The sequence below is a fragment of the Chanodichthys erythropterus genome, chromosome 3, assembly GCF_024489055.1.
Source record: "Chanodichthys erythropterus isolate Z2021 chromosome 3, ASM2448905v1, whole genome shotgun sequence".
NCBI classification, from domain to species: domain Eukaryota; kingdom Metazoa; phylum Chordata; class Actinopteri; order Cypriniformes; family Xenocyprididae; genus Chanodichthys; species Chanodichthys erythropterus.
In genome coordinates, this window is record NC_090223.1 from 29,450,572 (window position 1) to 29,459,544 (window position 8,973).

Below are 8,973 nucleotides of genomic sequence, written 5' to 3' on the forward strand. Positions count from 1 at the left end.
AAACATTCTTGTAAACATTTGGGATAATGTAAGTATACAAGTCAACAAATACATAACATTGTTCGGTAACACTTTATAATAAGGTTCATTAGTTAAAATTAGTTAACTGCATTAGTTAACATGAAGTAATAATGAACTGCACTTCTACAGCATTTATTAATCTTTATTAATGTTAATTTTAACATTTACTGATACAATATTTAAATCTTGTTAACATTAGTTAATGCACTGCGCATTTCACAGTGCAACATGTCTGACCCCCAGGCTTACCATGTCGTGATTACATAATTTCCTATTCTATTTTTATTTGGTTTGGACTTGCTTTTCAGATATTTGTTTGTTGTAGAATATACGTATGCTGTGTACACTGTGTTATTGATTTAATGTGTTGTGTTGTAAATATTGTTCGTTACTCGTTATCATGTGAATTGCACTTCGGGGACAAATAAAGTGAAATGAAATGAACTAATATGAACAAACAATGAACAGCTGTATTTTCATGAACTAATGTTAACAAAGATAAATACAGTCAATTAAAGTAAATACAGTAACAAATGTATTTCTCATTGTTAGTTCATGTTAATTAATACATTAACTAATGTTTAACTAATGAACCTTATTTGTAAAATGTTACCCATTGTTCTAGTGGTTTTTGGATATTTTAGAGGCAGAAGACACCCTCTGTGATAGTGCAATCAAAAAGTTTAATTAGTCTCTTTAGAATAGTCTGTTTAGAATAAGGCAGTCTTCCTAGTGTAGTAGCACACAGACACTCGCAGCTGGAGAAAACACCAAAACAGTCTCAGTCAACAAGCAGGAGTGAGCTGCAGCATGGTCTCAGAACTGGAGAACCTCTGGCAGAAGATGGAAATCACCACAGCCGGCAGATGGAGGAAACCTGGCAGAGGGAGCCGAGGACTCAGTGGTCTGGTCCTGAGACGGCTTCTGTGACTGGGACTAAGACTGCGGCAGACACAATAACAATGGTCAAGAATCTTCAAGCTGATAGTTTAGCGAGAACGGCAGCAACAGGGAAACAATAATCCGACAATAAAGCACCACGAACAGCAGAGAGAAGTAGGCAGGACAATCAGGACAAAAATGTGACAGGTGCGCAAGCAATCAGCACAAACGTGGAGGAAAATGAGATACAGCTGAAACCAACTAAAAGAAAGAAAAGGAAGAAAGGAGAAAATTAGGACGCCTGGAAAGAAAGGAGAGGCGGCTGGTACCCTAGGCAGGATTGGAAGGGTGAGAGCCCTGTGGCAGAAGGAGGAAGAGAGTTATGTGCATATTCCACCCATGGCAATTGTTCACTCCATGAGATCCCTAGATCTGGTTGGTGCGCTCTGTTTGGCCATTAGTCTGAGGGTAGAAACCAGATGACAAACTGGCCGAGGCACCGATCTGACGACAGAACTCCTTCCAAAATATTGACGCAAATTGAGGCCCCCTATCAGAAACAATATCTGTAGGGAGACCATGCAAACAGGAAATGTGTTCAATAACTAACTGGGCCGTCTCCTAGACGGAACAATGGTACCGGCAATGGTACTCTTTTCAAGAGCCTCGCATTCGGGAGCGGATATCAAGTACAAGCGACCTCGAGGAGGTGTATTACCAGGAAGAAGCTCAATGCTGCAATCGTAAGGGCAAGTTGGAAGCGGCCCGGGAACAGCGGAACACGGCTCACAGATCATGGTACTCCTCCGGCACTCCTGATAAATCACCAGGCTCCTCATGAAAAACAGAAACAGCAGGGACAGCAGACGATAGGCAATGAGTATGACACAACAATTTCTAGGACATGATGGTCTCATCAGCCCAGTTAATCTGAGGGTTATGCTGGACGAGCCAAGGTATGAATTAAAAATTAAAAAAGAAATAGTCTCTTGATGATTGCCTGAGATGGTGAGACTCACTGGAATGGTGGCCAGACGAATACAAGGCAGTTTACTCCCATCCAGAGCGAACAGAGGGGTAGGCTTGTCTAGTTCACATAACGGGACCTTATGTTCCAAAGCCCATGCTTTGTCCATGAAGTTTCCTCCACAACCTGAATCGATGAAGGCTTGGCAAGAAGCGATGGAACCAGGCCAGTGCAGAGTGACCTGGAAAGTAGTACGGGTTCTCTTAGAAAGGGATTGTACAGCTGTGCCCGTCAGTACTCCCCGATCTACTGACGAACGCTTCCTTTTAACGGGCAGACAGCAATCAGATGGCCAGATTACCCACAGTACATACACAGACGATGTAGAACACGGCGCTGACCCTCAGCAGGAGAAATCATTATTCCAGACACCTGCATCGGTTCAGGGAATTGGGCTGCTTCGAACGAAACTGTAGTGGGAGTGGGCATTGATGTAGATGAAACAGGGGACAGCACACGGGCACGGGGTCGAAGTTCAGCTCGCTTCTCCAGTCTGATAGCTAATTCCACCAACTGATCAAAGGCAGTGGGGACTTCACATGCATAAATCTCATCCTTTATCTCAGAGCATAGACCCTCCAGAAAACGTGCTGTCAGAGCGGGCTCGCTCCACTCACTTGTCGCAGAGAGAGTGAAAGAGAGATGAAACTCGATGGAGTAATCCGAGACAGAATGCCTCCCCTGGCGCAGCACGGCCAGCTGATGAGATGCCTCACACCCGCTCACAGATCTATCAAAAACCTTCGTCATCTCTTCCTTGAAGAGGGAGAAAGACTGACAGCATTCAGTCTCCGCCTCCCAGGCCGCAGTGGCCCAGTCCCGCGCTCTTCCCATCAACAGCGAAATCACAAAAGCAATTCTGGCGCAGTCAGCTGCATATGTGGAGGGCTGGAGAGAGAAGATGACTTCACACTGGGTCAAAAAGGCTTTACATTCAGTTGGCTCACCCGAATATTGTGGTGGATTGTTGACTCTTGGTTCGATGACTGGGCTGGGAGACAGAGGATCAGACAGCTCGGCGCAGAGGAATTGAAAATGGTGATCTAAATCCGTCACCTGGCCCGCGAGGTTTTCTACAGCGTGTCTCGCACCCGAAAGCTCCTCCTCATGTCTGCCGAGCATAACATCCTGCATCTCCACCACAGAACGGATTGGCCCCTCCTTCGCCGGGTCCATGTCTGGTCGGATTATTCTGTTGTGAGGCAGAAGACACGAGGCGAGAGAGTGCAATCAAACAGTTTAATTAGTCTCTTTAGAATAAACAAAGGCAGTCTTCCTAGTGTAGTAGCACACAGACACTCGCAGCTGGAGAAAACACAAAAACAGTCTCAGTCAACAAGCAGGAGCGAGCTGCATCACGGTCTCAGAATTGGAGAACCTCTGGCAGAAGATGGAAATCACCACAGCCATGCAAACGCGGAGGAAAATGAGATACAGCTGAAACCAACTAAAGGAAAGAAAAGGAAGAAAGGAGAAAATTAGGAGCAAATTAAACCTGGCTCATGACAAATGCTACAAATTGTGCCTTTAACTGGTTTCATATGTCAGATTTATCGCATGAATCGGGCAGAGAAAAGCTGTTGCTATCAAACATCGTTTACTTAATCAACTGAGTCATTATAATGGTGAAGGGATCGATCAAATAGGCCTATTGATGGAAGGTTTGTGAAGAAATTTCATGGTCCCAAGTAAAAATATTTTTTAGTATTTTTAAAATACAAAAATACAGTAGTTTATTTTGATACATTGTGTGGCTGCTGTATTTTGTAGTTTATTTTTATACGCTTAAAATTAAGGTATTTGGTATTTTATTTAAAAATACATTTTGATGTATTTTTGCCCAACCCTGTGTAGCCTATGCGGATAGGCATTGCATGACTTGCGTTTGTGCTGAACTGTTGCTTCGTAAACAAATGAACCATCTCCAGGGTTTTCTTCAGTGACATAGCTGTATTTTTTCACTAAGACCTATAGTTTGTTAGTCTGGGTAAACCCAGCCTGATCTGCCGGTGATTTGATTTTGCTCGGCAACTCAGTCTGGAAACCCGTGCATTCATTTCTACTGCTCTCTGTTACACTTTTGCGGGAACCAATAACAGACTGGCTTATCCACCTTGCTTGCTATTGGCGGGTATAACACGATGACGATAGAGAAGCGACGGCAAGCAGCTTTCAAACTCTCGGTGCGTTCCAAACGGGATATATCGCCCTCCGAAGGGCACTTCGGAGTGAAAACAATCATGGCCACCATATTGAAGGGTCGTTCCAAAATGAAGTGCTCAAAACTGGCCACTTCAAAGGGCCCTTCGGAATGAAGGATTTCGAAGGGAACAACTGATGGACACTTCGGGCCCCCATGATCCTTTGCACAAGGAAATCTGACGACACAGAATGGGTACAGGAGGCTCAGAGATCGATTTTAACTATAAAGGTATGTATAATATTTTTATGTACTACTGTAATATTTATACGAGTTAGATTTGGTACAAAATCATTGTGGTCAAAACGACATTGTACTTCAACAAAAAAACTTTACAGCTCCCTTTATCAGTCCATTCAAATTTTTAAAATACATATATACAATATAGCCTACATGCCATAAACCTAAAATAAATAAATAAATAAACTAACTGCTTGCACAATCTACTCCTCCTTGATTGTCTCGTTAAGATGACGCAGAAGTGCATTCCAAAAAAAGAGTTTTTTGACCCCTACACCCTTCATCCCTTCAAAGCTCTCACTCCGGAGGGTAAACCCTTTGAAGGGATTAGGGCATAGGGATGAGCCCTTCCGAATGGAACGCAGGGTCTATCTGATCTACCCGTCTCTCGCATGACCGTCACTCCAAAATAACAATGCACAATCACAGTGAACGCCGTTTGTGTTAAGCATTTACCTTATCTGAGAGAAATGTAGCAGAGCGTTGATCCGACAGTCTCTTCATAGGAAGATTACAAGCAGCGATTAATGACACACAATGATTCTCTGCTGTTATTTTGGTGGTTTGCTTCACGATGTGAGTACAGGACTCTTTTACTTCAATGCCCCAGACAATATTTTTATTATTTGCTCTATATGTTTCGTCTCCCTGCTTCTTGAATCTCGCGCCGCCTGAGCTGACTGGAATTCTTTTTGGTTGTCATGACAATGACAGGGCGGCTATATTCCGCGTTCATTTACACTGAACCAGAACAGTATCAGAGTCGCCTTTTAAACTCTCGACGATGCTGAATGACTTCTTTAGTTAGCAAACAAATTGCTCAAATGGGTGTAAATACCGGTCACTTTCATGTTTTTTTGCACAGCCTGCAAAAATCGCTCGATGCCATTGCTGCTTCTGCAAACCGCGGATCAAAGCTACAAACCAATACAAACTAACCCTGCGTCTCAATCAGCTCCCTAGTTCCCTAGGTCGTGAATCAGTATATCATGAAAGTGAATGTGGCTGATTCCCTGATCAGTGCCCTGACTACTGAACTAGGGAGCTTTTGAGACACACGCATGTCTGGAGTTTTCGCATCGCTCTGCAAAGTACGTCACCCGGATCGTTGATCTGATTGGTTGAAGGACTATCCAATTGCGTGAATAATGCTCGTTGATCACGCCTCTTGTGCAGTAGGAAAAGTCCCTTTAAGACAAGTCATTTCACTCGGCGGCCATCTTTGAAATGCCTCTCGGGCATCCTGGGTAATGGGCATCATGCCCTATCTCTTTGAATGGGGAAACATCAAATTCTCCAAAACGGTTCGCCAACCTTACGATTAAATTTCATATTTGAAATCACCAATGAAATCTAATAACAACAACCGGCTCATACATTTAGTTTCTAAACGCTCGAATCATAACAAAAAAATGTATTTTTCAGGCTGGATCAAGCTAATGGCAGACCTAAATGCGCGTCTCTTTGGAGGCGCGCGTCTGACTGTTTCTATAGAAACCGGTGTTATGAAATATTCGGTGTCTGATGAGATTTTCGGTGACACTGGGCGGAGCTTACATGAATATTTACGAGTTTCCTGTTTTGAGTTAAAACGCCACTGAAAATGTTAGTGGATTGTCCTTGGATCACTGTTTTCTGTAACGTGATTGTGTTTCCGCGTCGAATAAATTTATGATTCTTTTTTTTTTATTAATAACTGTTCATGTATGCTCAATAGTTTGTAGGTTACATTGTGTCGTGAGATATAGAAGTGATTACAGCCACTGGTGATCTATCGTTAGGAAATGAGCCAACATCGAGTTTGTTTGTTTTAGTAGGCTACAACTGTTTTGATTTTATTTTAGTTCGTTTGAGAAGATAACTTGTATAAATCTATATGTGGTTGCACAATAAAAGTTTCAGTTGTGATTGTGTAATTGCCTATTGCTTTCTCAGATAGCCTGCATAACTTTAACCAGACATTATTATTTTTAAAACACATTGAGAGTTAGATTTATGTTCCGTTTATGTTTTTGACATTAATGTCAAATTTCTTTATCCTTTTTCTGCAAAACACACAATGCTCTATATGAATAGAAACATGATGAGACAGTGATATTAGCTTCCCTGCAGCACTTTCACAAGGTTTTATTTTAATGCGCTTTCCACAACAATTAAAATGTTAAAATTTAATTATGAGGAATATTATTGTTATATGGATAATCAGACATATATACGTACTACTGTGATTGTTCTGTCATTTCTTAATTGCTTGCTCAGTTGGTAAATATTTTTAAAGAGACTTTATTAAATCCTAAAGTTGTTTTTTTTTTTTTTTTCATATTATTAGGAAACATTCTCAATCTTTTTTCCCACAAAATGATGCATTTCATTGACAAAAACAAATTTAATGTGGAAAAAACATGAAGCACTGTGAATCACGATTCAGTTTAACACATGGTGATATGGAACTATATGGAACTAAATGATCAAACCTGCAGTATATTCACAATGAAATGTTTTAGTTCTATTCTACAAGCTTTCCATAACAATTAAAATTGTATTTATGTTAAATTAGCTGCTAAAATAATAGACCATGTAGTAATTTGCATATCTGTAATATCAAAGATGAAAGTAAATAATGAGAGTAGTTTCACTTTGAATAAAAAAAGAGCAACTGATTCTGTGTTGGAATTTTATTCACAAATGAGAAGTCATGACATATGACATATTTAATTAGCAAAAACACTTGTATTTAAACATACATTAACACACTTTACACAGGGTCTTGGGATCCCAGACAAATGAAAGTTTGGTCTGCTCTTGTGATCCCAGTGATTCCAGCCTTTGATACTGACACATTCAATCTGAAATATATAATAAAATGACATTACAACAAACATGTATTATTAAAATTTTTTAATACACTGTCATGTTCTAAACAAAGTGAAAAATAAAAGTGTATGCTTTGTCTGGTGTAGGCTACAGGGATATTTATTGGCAAAAGTCATATTTGGGAATGAAAGAATATTGGCTATAGATATTATATTAGTTATCACGATGCGTAAATCACCGTGGCCTATTTGGATAATAAATAAATTATATTTAAAGTACATTAACATGGTTTCTTGCATGTGCGCAATTTTTGAAACATATAGAAATTCAAGTCTACCCAGATTAGAAGTGCTTCTGCAAACTAGGAAAGTTTACTGCCTTCACCACAGGAGTTTACAATTAATATTATTATGCTAGCATACCTGTTGGCAAACTTTCAAAACTATATGCTTAAAAGACTCAAGGTAATACAGAAACAACAAAAATAGGCTACCTAAAACGCCCGTTTAGCGAATCCTAACGACACCTCTGGCGAATCTGTGTTCATATCAAACATAGCTAACACATGACACAACATAACAATAGCTTAGGCTACATATAAAATCTTGTGCATCAATAACAGTTAGAATAAGCTTCACTTCGCCTAACGCTGAAACATATGCTAATTACCTTTAATGTAAGCCGAAGAGCGTGCACTAACATTTTCAGTGGCGCTTTAACTCAAAACAGGAAACTCGTGAATATTCATGTAAGCTCCGCCCAGTGTCACCGAAAATCTCAGACACCGACTATTTCATAACACCGGTAATTCTAACGGCCCCTGAAGTGACGCGATGACTTTACCACTTTGGCGATTGGCTCTTATTTAGAAAGCGGGACTTATTCCGCCATATTGCGCGTTACACTTTCTCCCATTCAAAACAATACGAGTGACACGTCTTGTGTTATTCTATAGTCTGGAAATACATAGCAAACTCCCCAGACCAATGTTCAATTTTAAATTGAGCTTGGTCTGGTAATAGCCAGACTAATAGTTTGTGGGTTGATTGGACATTGTCATGTCAAACAGTGTCATGATATTTGATGAGTTAATAAGCCACCCAGTTCCAGTTCCAATTTTGTTATTGTAAAATAGTTTCAATCAATTGTGTTTCATTAAATATGGCTACACCACTTTGCAATGTATCATTGTAACAGCTGTAACAGTCATTATCTTTGCAGTTTTGTTTGGTGATGCTACTGCCACAGAAATTATGTCTTATTTTATTTTCTTTGGTTTGTTTGTTTGCAATGAGATTTTAGAAGTTTTAAATTTAAAGCCTTTTATCTAATGGCCAGTGTAAAGTAGTTATGCCTATGGGTTTATAGCTGTCTGAGAGCAGAGCTGGCAGTACTCCCAGACCTCAGTCTTTTCAAGCAGTTATCATGCAGTAAACATCAGGAGTCGTCGAACGACAAGCGGACAGAACTTGAATTTTATTCGTCAGTGCAGTGAATCTGTTGTATGAAACCAATTGAATCTCACACAATGTCAGACCAAACACCTTTTGTGTTGTTGTTTACTTCCTGTACCGCCTTACTTTTAAGATAAAAAGAAATATATAAATGAGTTATCACATAATGATCCCTGATAAGATATGCTAGCAAATATTTTGTTCTCCCTGGTTTATCAGATTAGTGTCACACTGATTTTCATTAAGCTCAACACAAAATGACACAAATGTTGCCATGGTATTTGAAATATCAGCTTCCCCGGCACATGGAAATGTGCTCTTTCAATGGTGCTGGC